Below are 12411 nucleotides of genomic sequence, written 5' to 3'. Positions count from 1 at the left end.
GCAAAGCAAGGTGCATCACTATCCCTTGGGGAAGTGACAGGTTACATTTGTTTACTTTATTTGGGGGCTTGTGACAGAGTTTTTCTGGTAATCAGGGAAGACTGACATTTTCTGTATATCCTATTTTGGCCTTAAAGTCATGACTATACTCTTACCTGAGGATAATTCTAAGTCTTCATACTAAGCTATAATGTAACTTTAAATCTGCTTCTTTTTCTGTATATTGAGAATAAAATTGAGCACTTTATTGTCTCTCTTTAAATAAAATGAAGCAGTACCTATGAAGTTTTAAGAAGGTCTGGCACAAAGAATTATGTAGGAGATCTCCAGCTAATGGCTTCCTGCCTTAGCTATACTATAAATTGTACACACACACACACACACACACACACACACACAGCTGAACTGTGTATGAGGATGTCCAAGTTCATGCAACAGCAGCATCTACTCAGATGATGTGGCTTAGAGGACTCACGGGAGGGTCTGTCCTATATCCTATGGAGAAAAATGGAGTGGGGTGTATGGCTGAAAGAACAGAATATTTATGAAAAAGGAGATTACTAGCTGTGGAATCATACATAGCAGAGGAGAAATAAAGCAGCTAGTCCTCTCTCTGCTTCTATTATTGAAATGTGTCATGGACAGCACTGGCAAATTCTTAGCCCAAGCTATTCCAAGTTATTTCTAATAAGACAGTTGTATTTCCAAACAGGGACCTTGGAGAAAGCTTCTGCTGGCTCCAGCTTCTGGAGGAAACTGCTGGTTGGTCCACATCACATGACCAGAATTAGGAGGATCTGGGTTTCAAGAAAAGGAAGCTGTCTTTAAAACCCTTGTGCGACAATGATTGGTCCTCACTAGCATTAATTAAGTGTGTCTGTTTGTTGATCCGAATGCCTCCCAGAATTTGTCATCCATTCTTTACAATGTGCTTCTAGGTAGATAATTTCTCTCTTTGATAAAAAGAGAAAACTGAAGCCATGAAAGTCAAAGAAACTTGATTAAGTTTCCTTAAGAGGAGAAAAAGCAGCAAGTCACGACATTTAGGTTATTTAATTCTTGATAATTTTTTCTCCTCAGTATTATTATTAATTTTAAAATATGTTGATGAATTGGTTAATGGTACAATAGGACATACAGATTTATGTAAACAGAACTATAATCAGGATTTAGAACAATTTCATTATTCCTAAGAGTCTGTTTTGTGTGTGTGTGTGTTTGTGTGTGTGTGTATGTATATAAGTATGTTAATATTCCTAAATATGTAAATAGTATATGTATATATGTATGCATGTTTTCAGGGCTGACTATTCAATATTGGATGACAAATTTTTTTTCTATCGAAAACTCTATTTTCCTCTCAGCATTCCTTAATTACATGTAGTTCTTTGTGTATGCTTAAGTCCTTCTGGTCTTCCCTTCATCCATATTAGAATATCTATTGTTTAGCTCATGTTTAGGCAGTCATGTTGGTGAGACTTTATGGGTGTAGCTTCTGATATTCCTAGGAGACACAATATCACACAAAACTTCTTTTTCCTCTGGCTTTACAATCTTTCCAAATCCTCTTTTGAAAAGATCCCTGATCCTTAGGCATGGGTTGATTTCATAGATGTATCCTTTGGGACTGGGCTCCACAAGTCTGTATTTTGATTGGTTATAGTTTTCGGAAGTGTTCTCTTTCTGCTGCACACCGAAGTTTCCTTGATGAGAAGTAAAGACAAACTTACCCATGGTCATGAGAATGTAATTTTGGAATTATACTATCATAGTAAAGTGGGGTTGTAGGTTCTTCTCCAATATTCGAGATTTCACTATCAACATGTATTGGGTAGGTTTCCCACATCAGGCATATATTCCTTCTTGTTGAGAAAGTTTTAAGTTCAATAAGAGAGCTCTTGTTACCACCAAAATATGACATGAGTGCAACTACTGTACCCTATACCCTGCTATAATTGTCATTGTGGCTTGTAGATCTCACAGCTGGGTGGGACTATTAGTTACCTCCTTTGGAAGCTTGCATGGTATCTTTGGCACCATGAAATCTAGTTTCAGGGAAGAGGAATTCTAGATAATTCCACTTCAGGGGACTCTGTGTCTTATCTGAAATACATGGTGTCTTTGGCACCAGTGAAACTTTTATACCCTTCTGAAAATACAGAATAACTTTTCCCCACAGCCTTACTTCTTTTTCTACCACATTTTTGTCTTCCTTTTCATCTTGTGCATGTAGATAAGCAATACAATATGTTGGTGGAGGTATAGGGTCCATAGTCAACTGACAGGCTTAATATTTGTTCTCACATTTACTGTTCAATCTTGCTGTGCTTCCTAATGTTTGCATGTTTGCTTTTATAGAAATACCAATAACTACCTCACTGTTTTCTTAAGATTGTTTGTAAACAGCTAAGGCTTTTAGTGCAGGCTGGGAATCATCTCTCTTTTGGAGGAAGATGGAGGAGGATCACAAATTCAGGACTTGGGGAGGCTACAGGTGACTTCTCAAAACCCTGCGCTATCCAGGGAGTCCCAGTGTCAAAATAAAATGTAAAAGGTATGCTGGGAATTGTGGCTGAGTGACCAAGCACTACCTACTAAATGTGATGTCCTAGGGTATTGAGTAACAAGAAGAATGCATTCAACATTCTTTACAAGACGCGTTGCATCTAGTTAACACTGAAAAATAATGCCAACAAATATGAAGATGTAGGCATGTTCAGAATGTATTTAAGGTTCATTGCCAACTGCTGACCTGAAGTTTAAAAATTAGTTGTAAGTAACAGAAATCATGCTTGTGAAACAAGTCGAGTATGGAAAAATTAATGCCCCCTGTGTCTTAGGAAACTGCTCTGAGACCTGGCAATGAGAAGTGACTCAGATGCTGAGATGTAAACAGAGACCAAATAAATTCTAAGCAGAAGCATTGATGTGTTGAACCCTGATGCAGAATGACACAATGGCCCTGATTCCACCTCCACTCTGTCCTGCCTCTCAACTCTGTCCCAGAAGCAGGGTAAAAGACAGGATGACCTTAAATTGAAGACAAAGGGTTCCTCCTTTCCTCATTCTTTATTGAAAAACTAGGCCTTTGGGGAAAAGGTTTTTTAATCACTGACCTTTTATAAATACTCGTATTTACTTTTTCCTTATTAAGGAGGGCAAAGGTAGATTTGTGATTATTTTTGGCAGAAAGAATATTAACTTTTGATATTTAAAGAAAGCTTACACAAATCTATTTGGATCACTAATATGTGGTGATTATGCTGTAAATCTGTTAAGATGAGGATTTTACTTGAAGGTTCATGAGTCTCTATGTTGCAAATAAAGCCCAAAAAATGTTAATCTGGTCACTTGCAAATGAGAGAGAATATAACAGATTTATCCTCCTCCTGACAACAAACAAAATCTAAATTCTCCCCTGTCATTTCTCAGAAAAGAAAGAAAATAAATAGAAATAAAATACAACACAGCATTGTAAAATGCAATTAAAAAATAACTAGAATCCCCAAATATCTTTAACACAAAATATCAAAGTCCACATTCCTTTCTCTTTGACCCATTATGTCCAGACACATTACAGGAGACTGTGTACTTTCATAACTCTCATTTTTACCAAAACCTGTATTTATCTAACTTGAAGTACAGAAGCCTTGACATGGTCTCCCTGTGTTTTCACAAATTACATGACTGTGCCCTTGACATTTGACATTATCATGTACAAATTTTGAAATTTTTTCAACTTATACATTTTTATTCTTTTTGCCACTCTTTCTGCAACTGCTCGCAAGACACCAGGTCTGCTTCAGAATTAGAACCTAAGCACTCTTTCATTAATCTTCCTGTCCTCTGTCTTATGTCGCCAGCTTTTTACTCATCCCATACAAATTCCTGTCACTTGATTTTCATTTCTCTGCTCAAAAGTCTATTTTTTCTCATTCTAAAGATCTCAAAACCTGCTTTATAATCATATTAATCTTTTGAAATCATTCACGGATTTGTATTTGTGTTTGTCTGTGTGTGCCTGCTCGTCTATGTCTGCATCTGTGTCTGTGTTTATGACTATGTTTTGTATATGCATGTGTAAGTGTGGGTACCAGGTATCTATGTGTACATATATGTGTGCATGCTAGATGAGGACAATCAGGTATCCTGTTCTATTACTGTTTGCCTTAATCTTTTGAGACAAGGTCTCTCATTGAAACTGAAGCTAGACTAGTGGCCAAAAGGTCCAGTCACCCTTCTGTCTCTGGTTCCCTCAGCACTGAGGTTATAGGTAAAAATAGAGCCATAATCTATCTGTCTGTCTGTCTGTCTGCCTGCCTATCATCTACCCACCCATCTATCATCTATCTATCTATCTATCTATCTATCTATCTATCTATCTATCTATCTATCTATCTATCTATCATCTATCTTTCTATCTATCTACCTATCTAATTTATTTGTGGGGATGGAGATGCAAACTTAAGTTATTCTTGAGTTTTGCACTCTCTCCATAGGCCTAGGAATCATTCTTAATTGTCACTTTCTATACTTTTATGAGGACCTCAATCAATAAGATGATCATTTTCATTTTCTGTCAGTTTCATGGGGACACCAGACTCAAGTTCCTCCTATCTTCCTATAGCTCTAGCAATAACTATTGTTCTTACTCTAAATATATATTTTTGGGCTTAGATGTCTAGCTGGGTGATTTTCATTGCAGTCTTATCTGCACTGACACTCCGTATATGATGATACAATACATTGGTTTGTTGGGCCTTGCACACCAGCCCCAATACACCATCCAGGAGTCACTTCTGATGCAAATACACTAAGATTTCTTTATTACTAGTTCGAGTTTGGGCTTACTTCACTGCTGACTCTGACACATCAGGTTTGGTGAATTGGCTTCAAACCCTCAGCAGGACAAGGTTTTATAGGAAATGAGAGAAAACAAGGGTCAGGGAGGTGTCCAGCCTGGCAAGCATCTAATTGAATGACTATTGTAAGCCAAGGTGACAGGTAGAAAAACCATGTGAAGAAAAACCATGAACAATCATGAACAGTCTGAAAGTCCTTTTGAAGCAATCAGAATTATCTTGATTGGTTGTTGCTAGGAGTAACTCTGGGTTATAGGCCAAGGAAAGGCCATGGGGTCCTTCCTGGTACTTGGTTGGGTGCAGTCTGGGTTCAGATGTACGTCAAGTTCTCAGGTTGGCTTGCTTGATTTCTTTGTTTCTTTCTCTGCTTCTTTCTTTCTTGCTTTTTTAAAGATGGAGTCTGGTCACAAGATGGAGTAGGGTTGGCCTCTCAGGCTGCATCTTGAAACTTAAGAATGAGTGGAGCTCACACAGGCCTGTTGACAAATGTAAGGAGACTGTGTTAGTCAGTGGTGTTTCAAATATCATGGTGTCTAGGCTCTGGTCAAGAACATACTAAGAGCATGTTTTGAGAGCTGTTGCATTCTTGTGAATCCTTCTACTTCTCCCTCACTTTAAGAGTCAATATTTCTAAACCAGGTTCAAGGTTAGGGAAAATTCCCCTTCTTTATGTAGAAAACTAGGTTGTGAATAATACAGGCAAGGGAAAAAACCTATGGAGAGCCTATTGGAGATTATTAGCCAATGACTTTCACTTGTCTCTGTTTCTCTTGTTCTTTTCTTCTGCTCTATTTGTAGCCAGCTATTCAGCCATTCTTTCTACACATGTAAGATAGTTTTAGATCTTGCTCAAAACCCTGCATTGCACTGTGAAGTAAATGTCAAAGTTAATTCACAGTTTGACTCAGTCTTATTTACCTCACAAAACTTATCTTCTGCAGTTAACACTATTTATTTTCTGGTGTAGCCATATTGCCTTCCTCATAAACCTAAAAGACTGTAAGAATTTTGTATGCTAGATATTTATACTGGCTATAGTACATATAGTATAGTATGTACATAGTCTGTTTATCTCAAATGCTTTTCTTTCTTCTGACCCATGATTATAGCTTTCATTTCATCATCTTCTTTGTTCAAATGCCTGCCTCATTCCTCCACCCCTTTGTTTTGATTTTTGTTTTGAAATTGGTGGGTAGGTACTGTGTGTAGTATGCCTGTGTATGTACATTTATGTGTGCATGTGTGTTTGTGTGTGTGTGTGTGTGATATGTGTGTGTGTGTATATATATGTGTGTGTATATATATATGTGTGTGTGTATATATATATGTGTGTGTGATATATATATGTGTGTGTGTGTATATATGTGTGTGTGTATATATATGTGTGTGTGTGTGTGTGTGTGTGTGTGTGTTTGTATGAAGGACAGAAGTTGACATCAAGTCTTTAACTTGTTTGAAAAATCACCTAATTCATCGACACAATGTCTAATTCAGAGCTAGTAGACATTTGCTACAGGGAGCCTTTATCTTTTTACGAGCAATCAAGTTACAGGTGGGCTTTGATGCCCACCTGGAATTTCTATGAGTTCTGGAGGTCTGAACCCTGTTCCTCATATCTGTTGCAGCAAACACTTTGATCACTGATTGCCTCTGTCCTAGCAAGTGTCAGCTTGTTGAGGACCAACTGGAACATCATACATATTTGGAAAAACTACCCATGTCATATATGGTTCTCTGTCTAAAGTAAGAGCCTTCCTCAGCCCTTTTTAGTGGGAACTGTGATGGGCTAAATGTCCTGATCTTCCTTTTTTTATTATGGTTAGATCTGGAAAACAATAATTTTAACAAGGTTTCACAGAACATTCCATTATTCAGAACTACACGTACCAGGCTGTGTACTTCCTCAGGGTGTTCTTTGCTAGAAGAGCCATATTACCAGCTCCACAAGTGAACACCTTTGCTTCATGCAGCTCATGTACCTGCATAAGCCATGCCCCTTGTTTTTTGTATTAATCTGCTATTTCGCACTCTCTTGTAAGGATTGTTGTCTATACCCTTCCACATTATATATTTTGTCAATTCTGTCCTAAGCTTCTTGTGTTTGCTTCACCTTTTCTGTTTATTCACACTCCAAACTCTTACTGCTCACATTTTACTTCTTTTTTAACACATTGACTTTCAGGACATGACCCTAGGGATCCCAGAAGTTCTTATAAGGAGGTTCTTTTTTATCAAAGCCCTTTTAAAAATTGCACTAAAATCCTTTTCACTTTTTAAAAATTAAATAATGCTAACATTAAACCTATATTTGTAATAAATTAATTTCTTCAGTATAGCTGAGAATATAATATCTGTGCTTTGCAGAATGTGGTAGAAAAGAGGAAGAATAGCGTATGGATATTATTTGAAATGAAAAAACATGATGGATATATCAGGTTAAAAAAATCTACTGTGAAACTCTGAGAAACATATTTTCAAAATGTTCTCTTCAGTCAGAGGCATTCTAGCTCTAATAACCATGGTACCTAGGTTGTTGCCTCTAATTCTGGACTGGCCCATCGGTCCATAATATATGAGGCGATAGGCTGAGAACAAAGTTAATACAAGGTGTCAACTACTACATCTGGGATGAATTGAAACCTCCTTTCCAGCTGTAATGTTAGCAGCCCTTTAACACCTTCCTTGCTATACAGTCTAGGCCAGGGAGGTGTTCATGAAAGGGCTGGCAAGACAATACAGACAGAAAAACTTGCCTACTATATACACATCTCATGTTGTGGGAAGAGTTATTCTATACTCTCAACAGATTTGAATTCTGTTAGTTTAACACTGTAGTCTACTTCACTACCGCCCTAATTTTCTCCCACAGCTCTCCTACACTCTCCAACCAAGGAAAACACTGAGTCAAATTGAATTCATCAAATAGAAATTTTTATAGATACACAGAGATAGTTTAATGATCAGCCATGCTGAGTGATCAAACATCAAAAGCTAGCCTTTGAAAATCCACCCCATACCCAAAGGTGGCAAAATACATTGAATGAATTATATTCTCATTTGAAATGCTCCTTTTAAAACCAGCCATTCTCATTTGCAAGGTGACTTGAGTCAACAGGGAGAGAACATAATCTAAAATCTGAGTAAGGATCCACTCAATAACCGTGTTACTTTGGTCAAGGGCTACTAAAAGTTCATCAACATTGAGGATACATACCAAAAGCCTGTCTTCTAGGAATACATGTCAGTCCTGATTCTTCCCAGCCAAGAGATGCCCTTCTCTTACACAAGTTCTATTTTCTTTGCCTACATAATTACAAGGGCTCTAAATTTCCATGCAGATCTGCAAATCCTATGGCTTTAAGTAAATATATATTTTTAAACCATTGTATAAATGTTAGCTACATGCATTTGTTCTCTGAGGCACATCCCTCTGTGATGGGCACGGGGTTGGGGATCAGTCTGGAACTTAACTGTCACTCTGATTTCTCTCAGGTCTTGTTCCCAACATTTCTCAAAGGACAAACCACTCAACTGTGCAAAATAAGACAAAAAGAAGTGACAGGCAGACAACAGTCTTGGTCACTAAGGTGCGTTCTTATGGATGCTTCCCATATGGGCTCAACCTTTGGACCCATGGGATAATAACCCGAGTACAATGCTTAGGTACATTTATTTCATAAAATAATAAAATATGTTACTTCTTTTTGGTATATCACTGAGGAATCATGGGAAGAAAGGTGAAATCTGGTCATGTTAAATTATGCTAGATAATGAAACCAGTACGAATTGCATTCTGTTGTAGCTAAACTGTACAGCACACACTTATTCTTTTGTTATATAGTGGAGTTAATCAAATGGTTTCTTCGGAATGCAAATTGAGGGGTTGGAGATGTAGTCTGCTTATAAAACATTTGCTTTCTTAGGATGCCCGAGGCTCTGGGCTCAGTGTGTAGCACTTAAAAACAGGCAATATGACATGGCCTGACCCCAAAGAAATTTTACTGCAAGTTGCTCTTGGTTTAAATGTTTGCATGTATATGTGAGCTGATTTTTAAAATCAGAACCACATTCGTTTGTGTTCACTAAGTCCCCTACAGCCCTCATTAAAAAGGAAAAGTCACTGTCTAATAACTACTTAGATTGTTGAATTTCACACTCACCATTACCTTTTCCTGAGTTTCATTTTATTAAGGGATCAACAGGAACTGTTTGCCACAGTTGGAGACTGTAGGTCCCCAAATATATTTCAAATAAAACTTGGAACTTAATTTTAAACTAGATTTGTCACTTGGATCATAGAGGCAAGAGTTGGGGTAGAGCAGAATACTCTTTTAATATCATAGTTCTTCAATTCCTACTTAATTTGTCAGTTGTAGCAATAGTTTTTATTTTCCCGTAACAGTCAACAGTAAACTTCTCCTGTGCATACACACACACACACACACACACACACACACACACACACACACACACACAGAGAGAGAGAGAGAGAGAGAGAGAGAGAGAGAGAGAGAGAGAGAGAGAGAGAGAGAGAGAGAGGACAGCTGATTGTGTTGTTCTGTTGTACCTGGTGATCTTCACATAATGTCAATGCAGTGTTAGGAAAGCATTTGCACGCTAGGCTGTGAATCAGAGACAGCAAAAGGAAGAGTTTTGTTTTACAGAGAGGGAACAAACATGGTTTCAAAGTGTAAGTAGCAGAAGTGCAGACTCCCTTGAACTCTGTAGGATGCTATCAATGGGTCGATTTCTTTGCTTAGAATTGGCTGCACTTCCCATTTTTCTCTTCATACACATTGTTTATAGTTTCCTTGAAAGAAATTACCTTAGAAATCTCAAGCATTTAGTTATGCATCATTGAATAAAAATTTCAAAACAGCCAGGAATGCTACTAGGATGTTTCTGCTATTTGGCATAGATCTCCTTGGATGAGAGTGAAGGACAGCAGTTGCCAACTTGAGTTGAAAGAATGGGCAGCTAATAACTGGAGATTTTTTTCCATTGCTGATAATCCGGAATATTTCCCTCCCTTCCTTGCCTTCCAATTTATGGCAAGCTAATAGCATTCATCTCACAGGGAAGGGTGTGCCTGCCATCTCAACAGCTGGAAGAGTTAGCATTACTTCCAAGGATAACTGCACAGAAGTACTAAGCAATGGAGAGTGTGTGAGCTGGGAGAGAGAAACAATTAGAGAGCACTTCATTAATGCTTAATGATGCAGAGCAGGAATGGAGCAGATCAGATTGTGTTGCTCTGTCTCAGCTAGTGATCCACACATGATGCCAGCACAGTGTGAGGAGAGCCTTTGCCTGCTAGGTTGGGAAGCAGAGAGAGCAGAAGGTGAAATTATCTGGGGAAAGCTAGTGTGACAGATTGGACAGAAACCAGAAAATGACCGCAGTGGATTCCACTGCCAGCCTTAGCTTAAGTTGGGGGAAATGCTGTATTATTTTCATACTTGGTTTCCTAAGCTTCATTCCTAATAGGCATGGTTTAATCCCACTGAGGATTTCTGTTCCTAATAATGCATTAAGCATCTCAGTTGGAAGGTTCTATTAAGCAGTTCCCTCTGTTTTTTACTCTATCATACTGCAGTGAAAAAGGACTAAAAAAATACTGCACAGGTGCATGCTGCAGCTGTCAAGGCTGAACTGTATTCTACTATATTAATTTGTATCCCATTAGGGGAGTTAGAGAATATTTTAGTCCCCCCACCAAAGGGAAAAATTGTCCTCTTCAAAGAAGAAAGAAATTTCCTATTTAGACTACAACATTATTTTTGGCCAAAAGGGCTTTTCTAAATACAATTTCCTAACCCTGTCATGCAGCCACGAAAACAGAGAGGGGAGTCTTCAGTTTAGTTTAAAATTACACATTTAAAATTAAATTTGTGTTTTTGTGTATAAAGGGATGTATTCATACAGAGTATCTATATACAATCTATCATGCTGATACATACATACATACATAGTTCCAAGAATTCACATCTTAATTTAAGTTTAAGCAATCAAGGCTACATAAGGCAGACCTATGTCATCAGACTTTTTCATTGTCCTTAGCTCCTGGGACATGAACATAAATAAATGGTAACATGTATGTTTATTATATACATTTCAGAAAGTGAGTCAAATATTGAGATGTTTTTATTATAAAAATATGGCTTCTGTGTTTTTACTTACTATGGTTTTATCTACAGTTGTAAATGTTAAATATTAATGTTAAAACATGACACAGAATGTAAGACGAATAAATGACAATTTATTTATTTATAGTGTGATACAATGGAAACAGTAGTAGACTAACAATAGGAATGAAGAGGAATAAGAAAGAAGGAAGAGAAAAAGAAGAGGAAAGAAGGGAATGGAGGTGGGTATGGAGGAAGGAACAGAATAAGAGGTGAATCATACACACCCATACACACACGCGCACATGCGAGCGCGCGAGCGCACACACACACACACACACACACACACACACACACACACACACTTTCCACCCCACAAATAAATAAATTCTGGTTGATTTGTAATTCCATTGCTCCATGGTTATTTTAAACCCCACGAGCCTCAATTTTTCTAAAAAGCTGACAGTCTCTGAGTTGCTTTATTATATTCATAGGAATTTAATGAAATAATAATGAGAAACTTATTCTAATCTATTAAGACTATAGGATCCTTGATCTTTTTATGATTTAAATAGGAAATGTTTCCTAGGATAGTTAACGTATTAAATACTGTGCCCAGCTAGTGATGTAGTTTGGGGAGATCATGGAAGCCTTGGAAAATGGAATTGAGTGGAGAAGGGAAATCACTTAGTGAAAGCCTAGTAATTGAAACTAAGTCACTGTATGGTCCTATGCCCTCTGTTTTCTGCACATCATTTCCAGGATCCTTTGCTCTGAGATGTCATTTCTCCCATGATATGCTGACACACTGACACCATGAGCCAAAACAAATTGTTCCTTTCTTGTTCAGATAGACGTTTGACCACATAGATAAAGAAAGTAACCCTCAATGCCCCATTATTTGGCATTGAGGTAACTCATCCTTTGGACACTTTCTAAGCTTCATCTTCACTAACCTGTCCTATATCTTGAGAATGTTTTCCTTCTATGGGAAGTGTGTAGCCTTTTTACATTCAAAGTCTCTTTCAGCTCCGTGTTCTAAATGCTTCCACTGAATTCTCTAACTTATCAGTATCTCTACATCTCAGGGCCTTCCTCTTCCCTTCAATCCTACTCTACGGAAACATTTCCTCAAACTCACAAAGTGTTGCTAAGAAATCCATGTATGGTTCAGAAGTTGGCCTCCAGGGTCCATGTGTCTCTTGACTTTTCCCTTCAGGAAGAAGATCCACTTTTCATTTCTTTGACCAGCCTATGCTCTTGTCTCTCCTATTTCTCTTTTCTGCTCCCTTATCTCTTATCTAACCTTCATTATATATTTTTTAAAAGCTGAATGTCTGTAATTTATTCTTTTATTTTTATTAATAAGCGCATATAAGAAAGTTAAACATGTCTTGGTTTTAAGACTCAATAGCAAACAGAAA

General features: G+C 37.6%; 1 long non-coding RNA gene across 1 annotated transcript in view; it reads right to left on the bottom strand.

Moving 5' to 3' along the window:
• Positions 1-3055: 3055 nt before the first annotated feature.
• LOC148001378 (uncharacterized) overlaps positions 3056-12411 on the bottom strand; it is a 148847-nt gene continuing 139491 nt past the window's right edge. Inside the window, exon 4 of the long non-coding RNA XR_015637058.1 lies at positions 3056-5338. This is a non-coding gene — a long non-coding RNA (uncharacterized LOC148001378). The remainder of the gene's footprint in view (positions 5339-12411) is intronic.

This window comes from Rattus norvegicus, chromosome 14 (assembly GCF_021556685.1).
Source record: "Rattus norvegicus strain SHRSP/BbbUtx chromosome 14, alternate assembly SHRSP_T2T, whole genome shotgun sequence".
Taxonomy (NCBI): Eukaryota; Metazoa; Chordata; class Mammalia; order Rodentia; family Muridae; genus Rattus; species Rattus norvegicus.
Note: the sequence above shows the minus strand (reverse complement) of the source record. Positions and strands in the feature narration are given on the sequence as shown.